General features: G+C 41.8%; 1 protein-coding gene and 1 non-coding gene across 2 annotated transcripts in view; one reads left to right on the forward strand and one right to left on the reverse strand.

Moving 5' to 3' along the window:
* Positions 1-16,220, forward strand: part of Dab1 (DAB adaptor protein 1) — a 1,137,674-nt gene that overhangs the window by 290,862 nt on the left and 830,592 nt on the right. The window lies entirely within an intron of this gene.
* Positions 8,227-8,333, reverse strand: LOC121827818 (U6 spliceosomal RNA). Its single transcript, XR_006070100.1, has one exon. It is a non-coding gene; the product is annotated as a U6 spliceosomal RNA (small nuclear RNA).

The raw sequence follows: 16,220 nt of genomic DNA on the forward strand, positions 1-16,220 counted from the left end.
CACTGCAGGTGATGTGTTTCTATGAGCCATAAGCCCGCAGCTCTAACTCAGCACTACACTCTCTGTTGAGTGAAATTTTTATATCATCGTCTGCTCTAACAACAGCAGTGCCAGCTAAGAGGTTGTCCAGCCTGTCCTACCTAACAGGCATGACTAGTCATATCATAGTCGGGGACTTTTATCACACCTCACCCTATCCTAGCACCCAGACAGATATAGAAATTGTAACAGTGGGCTCCATCCCCCCATGGGTACACTCCATAGACATCATCACACAGACTGAATATCTGCCAGCAATACTATGTATGCCTCCTGTACATATTGACGAATCACCAACTGCATGCCCAACTCAATTTTAAATATAGGAATCCCAAGCTAAACAAGACAGGGTCTCTGCTTCCCTGAAGCTTCTGTTATGATTGAGTAGCTCACAATCAGGAACTAAAAATGATAACAATATCAAATAGGGACCACAACAACCAACAGTAGGATGGAATAAGGGTGATAGTAAGAGGCTATTAGTGTTTGAAGCTACCTGGGCCAATGCTTACACAAGAAGTAGCAGCCATGTACATGTGTAGAACGGATACCCCTTAGGCAGGGGAAAAAGTTGGTGCCAGGTGCCCAGGTGGGAACAAATCCATCATGTCACAAGGAGATGATTGAAGCATAAAGACCTAGTTCAGAGCACAGGGAATCAGGTAGGATTGGAGGCTGGAAGACTCTGGGCATGATAGGGTTTGAGGCTCTAAAAGAGAGTTTGGAGAGTTAGGTAAAGGAGCTAGGAGGCAGACTATGCTCTGTACCGTTAAAAGAAAGGGTCATAGGGGAAGAAGCAGAAGAGATCCAAGAGTTGGGGCCTTAATCAGAGTTACAGGGGAGAACAGATCATGTCTTGAAATAAAAGTAGATCAATCAGAACATGGCCTAAGTGAAGCTTTTACTGAGTCCTGGTATCCAGCCAGTGAAGATCCATTGGGAAAGCACTTGGCGAGTACGTTCAGAGGCTGTGTGAGACCTCCCATCTTAAGGCAGGGTACCTACTTACAGACCCTGTCTTCTTTAGGACAGTCGGCCTGTAGGGCAAGTCCTCAGGCAACATACTCATTTTCTAGATGAGGACACCAAGGGTCAGGATGGTGGATTGACATTTCTATCACACTTCAAGACAGATATGAAATCTGTATTCCAAATGGGTCTTCTAATAATTGACCCCATGCTTTGATGCTCTTTCTTCAGATGCAGTTGCTTCCTCTGCAAAAGCCATGACCTGCTTTAAGCACACCCCTCCAAGTCAACTTATTGAACATTGTCCCCAGCATGGAGCCCAAGCTAGTGAGTTTCCCAAGAGGGTCATTCTTAGGATGACCATTCTTAGGCCATTTTGTGTACCCAGATTATTTTTCTATAAGTTACCTTGACTTTCATTCTTTGACTTCTTTGGCCTTATTACTTAATCACTTTGTAACTTGCTTTCCTCATCTGTAAAATGGGAACTCTAACCTTCTTGCCAGAATCACTCTAAATACAAAAGTAGTGAATCCCACTTTTAATTACTATTGAGTAAAGGACTTTGTCCTTTTCCTGACATTGACCAGTACCACTCATCTTTGCGTAATAATCCCAAATGGGGACAGACCTTCCTAAACAATGCCCATAACCATACTCAGTATTTATTGACCACTAGGCAAAGAGCTGTGACCAAGTTTACATTATTTATTACCGGAGTTAATCTTTACAGGAACCCCAGGAGGTATCTGCTGGGATTATTTTTCCCATTTTGCAGATTTAGATAGGGACAACTATTACTCTTACATTGTTCACCAAAGATTACATGGATGGAAAGCAGAGTCAAGAGCCATATTCTATCCCTCTGCCTGCAGAGCAGAACAGGTGCTGTAGTCCATTGGTATGCCCTATCCCTCGTGGTAACTCGAGTTGTGCTGTTCAGCCAGGCTGCCTTGGTAATTATCCTTTGCAGCTGACATCAGTCAGCATCAGGCCTGAAGCTGGTGGCAGGGGAGTGTCTCTCAATTAGGCTTGGAGTTTAACTTCTAGAGAAGAAACAAGAAACAGGCTCTCAGAAGTTGCTAAGTGAATGAAATTGAAATTGCCAGAAATGAGTTGCCTTAGGGGAGACAGACTTCTCACTTCCCAGGTCACAGAAATTTTGTTTTCTCTCTCTGGCAGAGTGCTGACCCAGCAGAAGCCATACAGCCTTACAGTTGGCTCAGATGGAGACTTTAAAGGGTCTTAGAAATTTGAAGCAAATACAGATGGAAGGATTTCTAGTACAGTGCCCTCTGTTGTACAGTGACACTGTAGCATGGTGTCTTCTGTCACAGAGGGCTCTATATAGTCCTGGGAGCATGAGTCTCAGAGTTAGGCTGATATGGTTTCAGATCCTGCCTTCATCCACATGATCTTGATCAAACTGGGTGTTTCATCATCTGTGCAAAAACAGCATTTAAACTGATGAAATGTGTCACTGAGAACATGACACCAGATCATGTTAGCACAGTGTGGCTAACCTCACACTCCTTCCTGGGGGTGATACACACAAAGATCTTAGAAGGTTCTGGAATATGAGTAGTCCACTTTAGTTATGCTGATTATTCTGTTAATGCTATCAACATTGGCAAAGCACAACTTTGCTTTCTCTTAATCTACACATTCCAGAATGATACATTTAGAAAAACAACTCCTGAAATTTCTGTCTCTAGGTGTTTCATTTATGGTATTTTCAGGTTTAGGGCTAGGGAGGCATCAGTTGCTAATGTGCCTGTTGGACAAGCACAAAGATTGAATTCATATCTTCTCCTAATATACACAAGTAAAAAGCTGAAGTGGGGGCACCTGTCACCCAATGGCTTGGGGGAGGGGAGACAGTTGCATCCTTGAAGCTCATTGGTCACTCAGCCTAGCTGAATTGGTGAGATGCTGTCCTAAAAATTAAAGATGGGAAGTGACCCAGGAAAAAACCCAAAGTTGACTTGAGGCTTCCACATCAACAGTCAACTTGTTCATATGAACAAGGACACACACACACACACACACACACACACACACACACACACAAACCATATGATATACAACACAAAAATTATTCTCAGATACCTTAGTCAACCAGATAATCTATTTTCACAATGAAGACAGACAGTCTCAGATATGGCAACTGTGCAGACTGTGACATTGTGAAGTGGTACTGCCTATGTAAAAGTAGACACATGCCTACCCTGTGGCCATGACATTGCAATTTCCAAAGAGAAGGTAAACATATATCTAGAAAGGTTTTAACCAAAATATTCATAGCAGACATTTCATTCTAGCCACAGACTGTGAGCAGCCCATGTGTCCATCAATGAGAATGAAAGGAAAATGTACAAATGAATACATCTGAAAAAAGAACAAGGTATTGATTAATATAATATCATGGATGAATCTCAAAACCATGCAAAATGAAAGAAGTCTTATAAAAGGCACACACACAGTATTATTCTGTCTTTGTGAACTTCTAGAATAGGCAAGCCTATTGTGGAAACAATGGTAAACTTCCAGCCTCAGGTGCCATCCCAGCAGCTGAACAGCCTGAAAGAGAAGTGAGGTCACAGGCTGTCTCCAAATAAGAGCCACAGGCTAGGACTACACAGAACCAGACCTTCCCAGAGCATCCCAACCCCAGCCCCCCCCCCCGCCCCCCAGTGAGTTTCCAGTCTTGGGGACAGTCATCTTCTGCAGGCTTGGTGCAGACAGCAGAGTCAAAAACCAGTGGGAGACTGAGTCTAGGAGGGCATCCGTGCTTTTATAAATTCTGTCGCCAGTAACTTGACCCTGTTCTCACTTTTAATATTAGAGAAAATTCTTAATGCTTCCATCATGGACTGGGATTGATCTCTTTTTGATGTATACAAGAACATTCTACTCTCCTTAACAGAGCCTGACCTCAGAAAAGCCTAACAAGGGTCAAATTCACTTAGCTTGCCTCAGAGCAACCTGAAGGATGTGAAATGTCTTACCCTACCTTGACCTAGTTCTTTATATAAGCAAAAAGATAATACTAAAATCCAGCCCCAAGTAGCTGTTCTGTCTCACTCCAAGTGGAGGGGCAGGAAGAGAAGGAGGAGGGACTATGAAGCATGTGTGACAAGTCCGAAGAGCAAAGGCTCACAGAAGACCAAGGTCTCACTACAGAATTATACAATGTTTCCCCCATGAACCTTACCATCACACTACTAGAGGTCTAATGATAGTGCTTCCTTTCATTTGGTGCCATGTGTGACTTTAAGGGAAAATCTGCAAGGCATACTAGACAGGTGAACAAATGGACACGGAAAGGGAAATGCAGTGTAAAGAGAGAGATGGAAATTCTGCGGAAGAAATAAAAAAAATGTTCAAGATCAAAAGCATCCTATAAGAAACAAAGAAGTCCTTTAATGAGCTTAGCAGTGGACCAGGATGCTGCAGAAAGGACCTCTAAGTGAGGGTGTATCAGTAGAAACCACTGACAACAAAGAGCTAAGGCTGAGCAGATGGGACTGCCATCCAGGGACTGGACTGCTACAGAAGGTGGAGACTCCACATAACAGGGCATTGTTGATGTACATCAGGTTTATCTTCTAATATAAGGCATGTGCCACACCCGCCTAATGAACTGGCATTTGAAGGTGAACTTTTATTAGTTGTAAGTGTCTGCTGCTTATGCATGGGTCTCCACTAAACTAATCTTTAAAAGAAAGGAAAGAAAATGGAATCCTAAAAGTTTTCAGTTGAAACCAAATAAATCAGAATAAGAGAGAAAGGCAAAAAATAAGAACAATGAAAAAGAACAGGGGGCTGGAGAGATGGCTCAAAGGTTAAGAGCACCGGTTGCTCTTCCAGGGGTCCTGAGTTCAATTCCCAGCAACCACATGGTGGCTCACAACCATCTGTAATGAGATCTGGTGCCCTCTTCTGGTGTACAGGCAAACTTGCAGAAAGAACACTGTTTATATAATAAATAAAATAAATCTTTTAAAAAAAAAGAACAAATAGAAGAAAATTATGACAGTTAATATAAAATATTACCTCAACTACGTCAGGACTCACTGTGAATGTCAACATTCAAAGTTGGAGATTTATCTCAGTGATAGAGCGCTTGCCCTGGGTTTGATCCTCAGCTCTAAAAAAATAATAAAGACAAAAATAACAAAATTAGAAGACAGATTGCCAGAGTGGGTCAAAAATAAGATCCAACTACACATTGTCTACAAGAAACTCATTTTAAATATAGACAGAAGTTGGATTAAAAACTAAATGGAGAAATGATGCTGACAATGATCCAAAGGAAATATGGGTCACTATATTAATTTCATACAGAATAGATTCAGAGGAGGAAAATTTAGCAAGATTAAAAAGGGCAGCGTATAAAGATACCAGGACTACTTCTTCAAGGAGATATCACAGTCTGTAACATGCATGCACCTAGCAGTAGATTATCAAACCAGGTAGGAAAAACCTTATGGAGCTGTGAGAAGCATATGAAAGCAATTGTTGGAGACCTCAGTGCTCCTCCATCAGAGATAAAGCCAGCAGGCAAGGACAGATTGGACTCAGCAATCTCTCTACTCAAGAAGATGTAACTGACGTCTGCTAACTACTTAATCCAACAACATCAAAATACACCTTTGCCAGCTCCTAGGGGATGTTCATGAACATAAATGACATCTCAGGCCTTAAACATGTCCACATGAGCTTTAAATAATAAAAATGTACAAGATTTATTTCAGAACATCAGGAAAATCACCCAGAAATCAAGAACAGGAAGATAACTGCAGGCTTCCCAAACATGCTGAGGTTGAATAGGATGCATCTAAATGATACATGGATCAAGGAATAAATAGTGAATGAAAAGATACCTTATTATAATTGTGGGATGAAGCAAAGGCAGAGCATAGAGGGGGCACTCATAGCGTTGAATGTGTGTGCTAGAAAAGAAAAGATAGAGAACCATGAAGTTTAAGTTTTTCACCTTAAGGAACTAGAAAAGGAAGAACAATAAGGCCAAGTTAGGCAGAGGAAGAGCAACAAAAACTGAAACAGATGTCAGGGGAACTCAAGACCAGAAGTCAGTAGGGGAAATGAGTGTAGACACTGCTGGTGGTGGCTACCAGGCCTCCGTAGAGGGTTCACAGAAGTAGTGCCTTGCTCACTTGCTCCCCAGCCATGGGAAGACAGTGGCACCCCCGTTAAGCTCTCTCTCTCTTAAAACATGCAACGTGCAGCAATAGAGTGGAGGCAGGGAGCAGCCAGCCTTCCCCAGACACCAATGCTGAAGCCTTCATCTTAGATTCTCCAGGCTCCCAGGCTGTAAGAAATTAATTTCTCTTTGTTATAAATGACTCAGGCTGTGACACTTCATTATAGTAGAATAAACTGACTGGGACAGCTGAAAGATCAAATGCTGGTCACTATGGAGAGCAATGGGAAATCTCATTCATTGCTTGTAGGATGCAAAATGATACAGCCACTCTGGAAAATAGTTGACAGGTGTTTTATTTTTTGTTTGTTTTGGTTTTCTAGAAATACTCATACTGTATAATCCAGTACTTACGTGTCTTGGTATTTGTACAAAGGTGTTGAAAACAATTTTGTGCAGAAATCTGTGCAAGCTTGTTTGTAAGAGCCTTATAGTAATTTCTAAACAGTAGCAAACTATATGTCCTCCTAGATGAGTAACCTACAGTATAGCCATAAACTATGTTACTTGGCACTCAGAAAACAAGCTATCAAACCATAAGACAACATTGAAGAAATATAGATGAAAATTACCAAAAGAAAGAAACCAGATTGAAAAGGCTACATGTGATATCATTCCAGACTCTTGACATCTAGAAAATGGAAAACTAGGAAGTCAATACAAAGATCAGTGTTTGCCAGAGGAAGAGACAAAATGGGTATGCAGAGGTAGGACTTGAACCTAGCTATCCTGATTCCCAAGTTTGTGATTCTTTTATTTAAAGCTGCCAGAATGGAGGGGATGCTTGTTACCTAGAATTCAGAAGACTTTTAATGCAGTGAATAGATTATGTTTGAAACTATAAAGGACTATGGTGTTATAATGCACAAGATAAACAAGTCAACTCTGACAGAAGCTGTAGTGTTCTTGTGATTATTGCATACCAATGTAAGTTCACTGACTATTTCCAGTATAATAGTGTAGAGTGAATGTCAGTAATGGGCACCGTGCCTGAAGGGACAGAGGGTATTGGGAAATCTTGGTATCATCATCTCAATATTGTGAATCTAAAACTACTGTAAAAATATAAAATGTATTTTAAAAACTGTAGAATAATGGTGACCTCTGAAGTGGTTAGAAGTATAAATAAGAATGGGTTTAAGAGAGATTTCTGTAGTATGAAACATTAAAAAAACCTGGAAACAAATGTCAAACTCTAGTTAAAGATACATGCTCAGAGGTTTTAAAGGCATGTACATCTGCCCTTCCCTTTAAAATGGGCTGGTAGGTGGCTTTGGAGATGGACATATGAATATACACACAATAAGTTCAGTAAAAGTAAAAGTGTGGATATGTGGGTGTTCAGTTAAAAATTGTTCTGTGGATTTGAACATTTTCATTGAAAGGAAAGAAAAACCAGAACCCTGGACAATTTCCCTCCTTTTACCTGAAGAAGAAATTCTAAAGGTCATGCTGGAAGCCTGAGACATACAGACTTGTCTCAAAGAGTGAACTTTCAGATTCCTTGTTGTGCCTTAAGCTTTTGAGTCCCAAATGCAATTTAGCAGAGGAATGAAATTAGAAGTTCACAGTCCTTCATCCCAATGCCTCTAGAGAGTTGTTGCCAGAATTTGTTGCTTTGCAGTTACATTGTTACTTTGTGGACAGCCATGGTCCTCCTCATAAGCCTGGTGATTGGGGTTCATTACTTATTCATTGTGGACTTCTCACCTGCTGGGCATCTGTCCTCCATTCTCAGATTTCACACTCTGTGGGCTCAGGAGACCACTGTACTGCTGGGGAAAGGTGCCTTCCTTTGGCGTGCTCAGAGTCAGAACATTCTTCAGCTTCAAGGAGGAAATTATGCTGTAATATGTATTGAGTCTTTCTCTGTTCAACCAGCCAGCTCCCAAATGATGACATGGACACTTGTTATTTATTAATTATGAAAGCTTGGCCTTTAGCTTCAGCTTGTTTTCAACTAGTTCTTTTTTTTTTTTTTTTTTTTTTTTAAAAATATGGAACGCTTCACGAATTTGCGTGTCATCCTTGCGCAGGGGCCATGCTAATCTTCTCTGTATCGTTCCAATTTTAGTATATGTGCTGCCGAAGCGAGCACTCAACTAGTTCTTATAACTTAAATTAGCTCATGTTTTTATTAATCTATGTTCTACCATGTGGCTTTTACCTCTATCCCATTCTGTGTATCTGACTCCTTCTGTGTCTGGCTGGCATCTCTTGCATGCCAAGATTCATCTCGAGTTTCTACTCTCTGCCCAGAAGTCCCACCTATCTCTCCTGCTTAGCTACTGGCCATTTAGCTCTTTTATTAAACCAATCAGAAAGCACCTTAGGCAGAGACATGTTTACAGTATAAACTAATATTCCGCAACAGTAGTACTATGTTATGAGCTCTGTTGGGTGTGCGCCAGCTGCCATCATCAACCTCATCAGACAGATGAGAAGAGATTAACCCATGTGCCCTGAGTCATGTAACTTAGTAGCAGAGGTAAGAGAGGAACCCAGGCTGCTTGGCTCCCCTGTGTGTAACCAGCTGCCTCTGGTGGGAAGTGATTGTTTATGGTGGGAACTATATATTTTTTTATCTGAATTCTAAATGTACCCTGAAGACCTGTCTCAGTTAGAGTTTCTGTTGCTGTGATGAGATGCTGACTACACTCATAAAGGAAAGCATTTAACTGGTTTCAAAGGTTTAGTCCATTCTCATCATGGAGGGACGTGGGGGCTGGAAAAGGAGCTGAGAGTTCTGCATCTTGCAGGCAACAGGAAGTGAACTGAGACACTAGGTGTGGCTTAAGTATATATGAGACCTCAAAGCCCATCTCCACAGTGACACACTTCCTCCAACAATGCCACACCCACTCCAGCAAAGCCACACCTCCTAATAATGCCACACCCTTTGGGGGCCATTTTCTTTCAAACCACAGGAACCTTAGGAGATGTGGCCTAGTGGAAGGAAGTGAGATTGGGACCTAGTAGGTGGAAGTTAGGGACTAGTAGGAGGAAGTTAGGTTTAGGGGGCTATACCCTTTAGATGGCTATTGAGACCTCTTTGGGGACCTTGTTCCTTCCCCCTTCTACCTCCATGAAGTAAGCAGCTTCATTCTACCATATGTTTCTTCCATGGTGTACTGTTACTACAGACTCAAAGAGACAAGGCCAACCAGCCAGGTATTAAAACTCTACATCATGAGTCAAATATAAACCATTTCCTTCTTTGAAGTTGTTCTTCTCAGTTATTTTGCCACTGTAATAGACACCTATACCTTTATCCAACATAGCTCCTTTCCAATTTATGGCTAAGTGGGATTTTAGGATCTCCTAAGATCCTACCCCATGAATGGCATCATTCAGAGGAAGACATGTATCTAATAAACTACAAATGTTTAAAACAGGCTTCTCATAAGTATGTGTATGTGTATATGTGATTTATGTATATGTGTGTATGTGTATATGTGATATATGTATATGTGGTGTGTGTGGTATGTGTGTATGTGTGTTTGATATGTATAAGTATGTGTGTATGTGTGTTTGATATGTATAAGTGTGTGTGTATGTCTGTGTGTGTGTGTGTGTGTGTGTGTTGATAGTCACATCTGATGCTAGCATGTGGGTTTGCAATTTACAGAGTGTCTTCAGGTACAACTTTTATATAAGCCTCATGGGCATCCCATAAGACAAGGATAGTATCATTATTTTCATGTTCTAAGTTTCATCAAGGGTGAGAGAGGTCCAACAGTTTGAGCAAGATTACACTTCTGGGCTGGAGACAAAGGGAGGAGAAGCTTAGCCTCCCAGATACCCTGTTCACATGGCTCCCACATCATCTGCTTTTCCTCTCAGCCTGGCTTTAGGCTTCCGGGCTTGCCTAATTTACATATGAGATCATGCTAGTTCTTGGGAAGTGACCAATATATAATGTGTAGCTAATGTGATAAAGCACAATTCCACTTTTGTTACAAAGGAAGGGAACTCTCCAGGGGATCGTAATAGTCAGGCCCCTCTCAGTGGAACCCAGAGAGTTTTATGGGCATCAGGAAACAATTCATCCTCACAATGGACCATTGGGCCTGGCAACTCCCGTTGTTCTCACCATTCTGTGGAGGGGGAAAGGATATTAAGAGATTTGGCCCAGGGTCACCAGCATCCAGGCTGTAAATCACACAGTCTCAGTGGCAGGTTGAGGAATGGAAGCAGGACTTCGGAATAGCCATCCTGAGAGTGTAGTGTGCTTTGGCTCTTATGTACGTAATGTGCTTTTAAGTACCCCCAAGAGCTCGTGTCCAGGAGTAGAAATTGATGTCCCACATGTCAGCCTTGACACTCATTAGCAAATCCCTTGTTCAAGGTCAAAAAGAAACCAGACAAGGATCATGAAGACCCCAGTCTTCTTTCCCTGAGGGCTCTGCCCATCATTCTAGGGCTGGTCATATTTTCACTGTTCCCTAGTCTGGTCAAGGGGTTGTTCCCTTCCCTCGGTCAAACCTCTGTTAAGAATGGAGAGTGGGGAAAGTATTAACTTTGACATCGATTTCAGCTTGCTTTAACTTTATGACCTTGGATGAGTCACTCTCTGCCTTTGGGCATCGGTTTACTAGTCCAGGAGTGACAGAACAGATGACATTCTAGAACAATGAGGAAAGGTAAATCTCCACACGGAGACCTTGTGAGTGTTTTTTCTAGTCTGTGATTGGGATCACAAGGACTGTGCTGTGTGCTCTGTCTGGCCCAGTTCCTGACAGGAGAAAGGCACTTGATGGATGTGGAATGAGTGAATAAAAATGGTGCAGCCCCTTGGCTTAGGATGAGCAATGTTGCCCCAAGTTCTGTCAGTAGCTTGCCTGAATTTCAAGCGTGACCCATTTCAGGCTGGAACCTCTGGCTGTTAGTCATCCCCGAGACCTGTCAGCATATAATCACCGGCGTCAAAGGTTCCAGTGACATAGAAGGCCGAGACTTTTTCTTTGCATCCAGAGGTCAGAATGATTGATGTGTGAATTCAGAGTAACAGCAGGGGCCCACGCAGTTGCTTTCCTAATGGTACTTCAGGGGTTAATTTTTGAAGTGGAGACTGGTGATCTTGAGATGTTGGAGTCACCATTATCTGGGAAAGAGAAAACTGGGGTTGATGTCTCTTTGTCTGCTTCCAAGACCATGAGCGACTCTGTTATCAACCTGCTTTTTTCATAGCAGGTGCACAGATACTCAGAGAATGTGGCTTAAATGGCCAAGGATTCCATTCTAAACCCTATGCATCATATGACTTTAAATAGCTCTAATATGACTGCTGTTGCAAATGGCATTAATAAAGCATGTCAATCATTTGGGGGACTATAAATGTCAAGAGCTTTGGGAAGCAATTATACCACCACACTACATGGGTAAACTGAGGCACAGAACATTAGTAATTCACTCCAGGACCTGGAGGGAGGTGAAGAGGTAAACATTGTCTCGGTGTCTGTTTGGCTGCAGAACTGAAGTCCTTGATCAGCAAACTCCAGTCCAAATCTCCTATCTGCTCATTGCAAGATAGTGGCATAGACCAAAGGAGGGAGTTTCAAACTGCATCCTTCATCTAACAATTGGCTCCTCAAGGTACATGATTCAGCCAGGTATCCTCAACGGGGTTTGATTAACAAGGAGTGCTCATTAACTGTTTATTGTAAATCACTGGGGAGCATAAGAACTTTTACAGAGCATCAGAGTCTTTCCAAAAGGTCTTCACATACTTATTTGATGTCTTCAACATGTATTCATCTCTGTGTAGCAACTTTGAACTTGCAAAGTGGACATGGAAAGAAAGTTTTGTTAGCCAAGCCATTAGTTTCTAAACACAGGTCTGTTGTGGGTGTTTCTTTCTACTTCCTGTCACTCCCACTTACACTGTGTTGGGTCTACACTGGCATGAAATCTATCTGGAAATTATAGTCTATTCTTGTATGTTTTCCATTTCTGATAAAATTGCATTTCATCTAGAGGCCTTTTATTAGTAATTTTACTAGTGGTGGGAAGAGAACGCAAAAGCTTTAGCTTGCAGAATTGTCACAGAACCTTGTAAGGCGTGTGCTCATTTGTTAGATCTGTGATGATAACAAGATAGGTTTACCCAGAGAACCTCAGGACTCTGCTAGGGACGGGCATATGATGTCACTTAAGATGTAGTCTCTTCCCTGAAGGAATTTTGTGGAGGGCAATTGGCTGGCACTTACCAGAAACTCCATGTGCCTACCACCACTCTTACTGCAGATAATGGTATTGAAGGTCTTAGAGATAATGCCTGTGCATAAAAGTGAACAAATCATGTCAAGAGGGAAGATTACCTCATTGAAGGATGAAATGGGATGAGGAGTGAAGAGTATAAAGTGGGAAAGAATGATAGGGGGTATTGAATGAAGTGAGAACCAGCCATTACACGTGTGACAAGGGGCAGCAAAGAGTCAGGATGACTAGAGTAAGATGGTCAAAGTTAGTACATTCAGGAGATGGGTCAGTGGATAGCTGGGAATCTATATACACAGAGATGCTCAGAAGCCATGGTAGCGATTTTGGCTTTGTTGCTGGGTAAGATGGACAGCTCCTGGCAAGAGTTTGGCAGATAATGGCCTGATTTGACATACGTTTAAAGAAGTCACTTTGGGATTCTTTCTTGGCAGGAAAGAAATCCTAGGAAGTGAGAAGGGAACAGAGAAGTGTTGAGTGAGTGATACAGAGGTCCCAAGGAGGGATTCTATTGAACACAGGCAGGTGATCATAGTGGCAAGAAAAGATCTGATTCTCTGTTCGTAGCCCAGCCATGGTAGGGTTTAAGGAGAGTAGACACAAGAGATAAGGAGATGAGGAGAGCCCTGAGGACTGCCTGTGGTGTGGGCAGCCACTTCCTGGCCCCAAGACGGTGATGTGGATTTACTCCTTTGGAGCTTAACGTCTAGTTAGGGAGTCAGCATTTTTATGGTGTTTTTATTTCTGTTGCTATAAATGAAACACACAGCCTCCTGGTAGAACAGTCCTAAAATACATGGAGTAGACAGCCCTGCTTCCCAACTTCCTTCCCAAGAGGAAAACACAGTTCCAATCTGTAATGTATTTTTCTAGACATGATCAAAAATATACAAGAATGTATATGTGTTGAAATTTCTTTTCTTTATTAAAAAATTCTAAATTATTTTCTTTCATGATACTATGGTACAGACTACATAGGCTATATTGCAGCCTACTTTCCCAGTAAATAATACATCTCAGAGATTAATTTCTACCAGTACATATAGAAATGCTTCGGAGTCTTTTCCACTGTATTTCCTCACTGTGATGTATTTAATTAATTCCCTACTGAAGAACACTGTCACTATTTCTAATATTGTTAAATTACTAATGATGCAATGATAAATAATATCTGTGAGCATATATATTATACACATGTGGAATTATATTCATAGAATACATGCCTAGAAGTAGATTTTATCTATCTTACTATTATTTATCATCTACCTATCTATCTATCTATCTATCTATCTATCTATCTATCTATCTATCTATCTATCTATCTATCTATATCTCTCTATCTCTCAAGATTACCACTATGCTACCAAAAATACTGGAAAAATATTACAGTCTGTCTTCAATGCACAGTGGCACCTGTCCAGGAGAAACTGCTTATGATGCCAACAACACTGATGACAACCTGTATATGTATAATGTTTTATATTTGCCCAAAAGCCTTCATAGCTCTTCTTGACATCTATTTACTGATTCCCCAAAACAAATCTGGGAAGCAGCTACAGTGTACACCTACATTTTATATTGAGGAGAACACTTAGAGAGACAGCATACTTCCTAGTTAGCAATGAGAGAAGTAACTAATATACCTGCACCTGATTTTTCAGATAAAAACAGTCACCGAAGCTCAGAGATGTGGTTTCTCGGTGAAGGTCATAAAGACAGAACTGTGGGTGGATCTGGGTTGTTAATGGCTTTAGGAGAAGTTAAACTCAAGGTAGGTGTACAAAACAGAGGACAGCAAGTATATGGATCAAAGGGTGCAGACTGGCAGAGGCGTTCCTACATATAGCTGGGAGGCAGCAGGTGTAGTGGCTAGCAGAGTTCTGATGTAGACTGTGGATAACCCTGCCTGGGGTCCCTTCTGGTTGTTCCACTGACTATCTTTAGAACTTAGGATGAGTTGTTTAACCCCTGTCTCAGTTTCTTTATCTGTAAAATTGGACTCTACTTTTATAAAGTTATTTTGAGAGTTAAATAAACACGTGAAGTCCTATCAGTTTTGCCTATGTAGTGAGTACTCAGGACAAGCTAGCTCCTCTAATTTCACAGGGTAAAATATGGCTTATAACTGGAGTAACAAGGACATGATTGCCAGACTATGACATTCACCCTCTGTCACTCTTGGTTTTGACCTGAAGAAATCTGAGTTTGGAGAAGGTTTTCTTATGTTAAAACAGATTAAAGTAGAATAGAACTGGAGTCCAGAGACCAGCAGAGGGTGGCTGCCAAGTTCTTTATGGCAATTTCATTGTCTGGGAGAGAGGGAGGCCAAGCTGTGACTGCACTTGGGCCTTGTCAATGCCCATCAAATTATCTGCTCTGAACTAGCGCATTGGCTGTTACAGCCCTGGTTCCATTACCAGGCAGCATTTTTTATTATTACTTTATAGGAAATAAGGTTTGTTTTCTTCCATCTGCCTAGCAGAGGGCTTGTCTCTACGGAAGCAGGCTTGAGAGCTACACGGGGTGCAGTAACTGCTAGAGAGCTGGAAGCATCTACCCCTGCAAGGAGCCCAACCAAGCCGGGTTGTGCTGTAAGGATGAAGGATCCTCTTCTGGAGAGACACCTAACACTGTGCTGCTAGGCTTTGTCTGGTAAGGTCAGCCTCTGGCTTGGCTGGAAGACATTCCCTCCCAAGATGAACTCCTATCGCATTTGTGGCCATACTTTACTCCCAGGACAGTGATCGTGAACAGCATTGAGAACTGGACTCCTAGAGCTCAGAGCTGATGGGCTGCAACCATTCTTTCTCCACTCCCACCGTGCACATACCAAAGCTTTTAATAAACGGTGTATGTGTGCACGCTCTCCAACCTTGCATCTCTGTCCCAAGGAAGGCTTTGGATAAATATGGTGCCCAATAACTTTAAGGGATCAAGCGCTTTCAAGAAAATTTTCTGCTAAGAAGTTGAGCTGGGGGGAATTGAAAGCAAGGCTGCCAGCTTTGATGTCTTAAGTATGAAATTTCAATGGCTTACCGGCTGCCAAGCTCTAGTGCTTGGGTGGCTGGGGCAAGATTTAAGAAAATGATTGTATTGCACGTCCCATGGGTGACAGGCAATGAAGTATCAGTAGCCTGAGGAACCCAGGAGGAAAGAGGTTGGAGGTGGCTAGGGGTGGGGGCTGGCCGCTCCTCACCCTGTCCCTTTTTCTTTTTTGTAAAGATAATTTGGTTTACAATTTTTCTACTACAAAAAAAAAATATTCTCATTATCAGTATTTGAGAAAATGATGGAAAATCAGAAGACCAAGTAATTTTGCCATTCATGAAAGGGAAACATTTTTGTTGTATTATTTTCTATGATAAAAAGTTTGGTAAACAGACACAATGTCAAGTTTTCTTCTACTTGTCTCTGTATCCATAGATTACTGCAGCTCTCATCCCTCATTAGAGAAGCCTCATTTTGCACTTGATGGCAATTAATACAGAGACCTAATGCTGAAAAGAATACAGCCCCAAATGAGACATGTATCACACCCTGCCCCACATATCTCAGAAACATTCTGAAAGGAGGAACATGGAAACATTGTACGAGCTTGCTGTGGATACTGCTCTATATAAATAAAACACTAATGGCCAGTGACCAGACAGGAAGTATAGGTGGGACAAGGAGAGAGGAGAATTGGAGAAATAGGAAGAAGTGGGGGGGGGGGGAGACACTGCAGCCACCGCCAGGACAAGCAACATGTAAAGATGCTGGTAAGCCA

Source organism: Peromyscus maniculatus, chromosome 2 (assembly GCF_049852395.1).
Source record: "Peromyscus maniculatus bairdii isolate BWxNUB_F1_BW_parent chromosome 2, HU_Pman_BW_mat_3.1, whole genome shotgun sequence".
Lineage (NCBI taxonomy): Eukaryota > Metazoa > Chordata > Mammalia > Rodentia > Cricetidae > Peromyscus > Peromyscus maniculatus.